Source organism: Limulus polyphemus, unplaced genomic scaffold (assembly GCF_000517525.1).
Source record: "Limulus polyphemus unplaced genomic scaffold, Limulus_polyphemus-2.1.2 Scaffold4910, whole genome shotgun sequence".
Taxonomy (NCBI): domain Eukaryota; kingdom Metazoa; phylum Arthropoda; class Merostomata; order Xiphosura; family Limulidae; genus Limulus; species Limulus polyphemus.
In genome coordinates, this window is record NW_013670520.1 from 37,901 (window position 1) to 41,240 (window position 3,340).

Below are 3,340 nucleotides of genomic sequence, written 5' to 3' on the forward strand. Positions count from 1 at the left end.
AGCTTCTGATTGGTTATTCATATCATGTATAAAAGTAAGTGTATATAAGGGAGCATTTCCAAAAATGGAAATAAGTGGGCTGGGTGCCACTGTGTTTGATTTATTACATGAGCAATATCTTAGCAAACTGAAAAGATAATAGGCTCTTATTTTACATTATAGCTTGTCAATATCGGTAATTTGAGTTTTTAATTCTTTCAAAACTAAAGACTTAGTATTTTGACTTCACAAACATTTAATTTGAACCAGTGCTGCATTCAACATACCACGTGACACACAAAAATCGATCTGTTTTTTTTTTATTTTCTCTTAAATGAATAAATTGAGTAATACACAGTACTAATTTGAATTATAATCTACAGTTTGATACCAAACATATTGACATAAATTCATGAAATAGTAGTTAAATAAAATTTTGAATGCGAGTCAACAAACGAGATGATATGGCCTTTCACCTATGACTCGTTTCGAAAGGGTTAATATTGGTTGCAATTTCATAGATATTTTTGATAGATTATTTGATAAGTGTAGACATTTATGTGGCAGAATTGGTGAAAAGTTCATGCAGTAATATCTTTAGTAAGTTGTTGCTGATTATAGAGTAAGTCATGGAAAAGGTGTGTAGGTTCTTAGTGGTAAAATTGGTGATTAATATTAAGTTTTCTGGAGATAGGTTATTAATTAGAATTTATTATTTTAGAGAAATTTTTTTGTAGAAATATTCATATTTTTGAAAACTGATAATCTTATATTAGTATTAAAATCACTTAACAACTTGTATATGCTGATAATGATATGAATTCAATTATACTGTTAAAAGATCTCAGGTTAATTCTTGTAAGTTGGTACTGCTGAGATACAAGCAACTAAAATAGCTGAAGTATTCAGAAATATATGTAGAGTGGTCTTGGTATTCACATAACCTCTAGAGTTAACAAAATGGGTTTCATTTCAGGCTTACTTGGGTCCAAATTTCAGCACTTTTCTACAGGTTAAAATTTTTCTATTATAGTGTACCAAAAGAGGAAATTTTTAGCTGTGATATAGCGGCTCATAAAATGACTGAGTTTTATTTCAAGTACAAAATTTAGCTCATAGCTCTGCCATCTCTTGACCAATTTGAGATATAATTACAGTTTTGGACTCGGGAGGTCAAACCCTTTTGATTGATGTATTTGACCATGCCCAAGATCTCTTAGATTAATTTACTCTAATCTTCCCTAAAAGTATTTCAATATGAGGGTAGGCTGGTAGAGATCCTGATAAGTAATAAAATTGAATCAGATATATGCGTGCCCCACACTTGGTATTGCTGGCAAATAAAAATGTAGCTAATGAAAAGGAAAAAAAAGGTTACATAGATTACTTTACACTAATCCTGCCTAAAAGAATTTCAAGTGCCACAGCTATTGAGGATTCATACTACATATAACAATAGTCTAAAAATGTATTGAAAATCAGTAGTAAAGAACAAAATTTTATGTGTTGCTTGATATATCATAGAAACTGAAATAACACTTCAACTGTCTCATAATTAAGGTTTGCTACACCTTATATAGGGCTGTCAGCATTTGTTTCTTCTGTGAAGGGTAAAAACTTCATATGTGACTAGATCATGCATGAAAAAATGTAATCTCTGTGATGAGCTTATTATCAATATTGGACAACAGTCAATAGTTTGTTAGCTTAACGTAAATCACAAGTAGATGTGCTTGTAAAATAAGTTTTTACACTTACATCTGTAAGTTTCAACATTAGCAATTTTTTTTAACTTAAGTTTTATTAAATCTATTGAAATATAGGTACTACTTCTAAATCAAGTTAGCTGGCTCTTATTTTAATGGTCCACGTGACCAGTTTCTCTAAATGAGTATAACTGAGACAGTAACAAAGGGCATCAAATTAAATTAATTCAGTTCATAAAATGCACCGTTAATTGATAATGTCACAAATATGGCAAGAAAAATGAAAGCTTAAATTAGTTGTTGAAGATTGTCAAACTCATTCCAAAAGTCAATTTGTCTAGACTCGTCCATTTTGTTTTTAATTTACTTTTCAAAATTCATTCTCAGAGAGGGTATTTGGAAACTGTAAATTTTTTGAACTAATTTACTTTCAATAGTCTTTAATAAGAAAAATATATTTAAAAATTACCATTTTACACAGTTTAAAAATATGGAAAATAACAGCATCATCTCTTTCACTAGAGGTATTATGTCAGATCATTCTGAATGTTAAATATTAATAATTTAATTAGAAAATACAATTGTAATCTTTTCCAGTAATTTTGTGCTAGAAAATACTCTTAGAAATTATATTAAAATATTATATAAGCATTATATACTTAATTTTATAAATATTCAGAAAATATGTAATATGCATTATATTGATGCTTATCAATAAACATTGTAGAATTACAAAGAAAGTTACATTTCTCAAGTTTCTAGAGGAGATTTGTCTGAGCTATGATTTTTGGTTTAATGCATATGCATAAACTTCCTACAGATAGTCTTGATAAAAGAATTTCTTAGGTTTCAAAATAGATATGGTCTATTGCTAAAAAATCCATCGTAAGTTGTTATCAAATTGCAGAATTTATGTATTTTTTTATCAAGTTATATAAAAATTGCTTCAGTGGCCAAAAATGTAACAACGATATGTATATTAATGGATATAAAACAAGTCAAAATTTAATAAATAACTAAAAGGGGGGGGGGGTTATATATCTATCATATTTTTTATATTATGTAGGCCAGTGGTCATGTGTAAGGTTTGGTGAGTTTCACATAATATTGTAAGAATAAAAACAGAAAAACTATTTATTTTTATTCAAGAAAAACTATTGGATATGCTTACAAGATTTTACTCTAGTAAGCATTAATAAAGTTAATAGGAATCTAAGATAAAATGAAGTTTTATGTTTTATAAACTGTATTTTATAATGAAATTTCAGAAGTCAGAAACTGATACAAGTGCTAAACCAAATTATGTATATTTTTTACACATTTTGTTTTAGAAAGTTTACCATGTTTCATACAGTTTTATTCAGTATTTATTTTTTTATTTTTCAATTACTGATTGAATCAGTTTGAGCTCATTGCTAAGTTTACCATATTTTTCGATGTATAAGGTGCACTTTTTTATCCCAGAATTTGATGTCAAAATCTGCTTGCGTCCTATACACCGAAGGTATGAATAATATATATGTATATATATAATATACACAAGCCATGTGTAAATATATTTAAATAGGCATGCATAGTTTAGTTCAATTGAATGTGTTATTTATAACAATAGTAGTATAGGACGCACTTTTTTTTTACCCCAAAATTTGATGTCA

General features: G+C 28.0%; 1 protein-coding gene across 2 annotated transcripts in view; it reads left to right on the forward strand.

The window, feature by feature from the left end:
- Nucleotides 1–3,340, forward strand: part of LOC106471861 (tetratricopeptide repeat protein 30A-like) — a 45,255-nt gene that overhangs the window by 36,647 nt on the left and 5,268 nt on the right. The window lies entirely within an intron of this gene.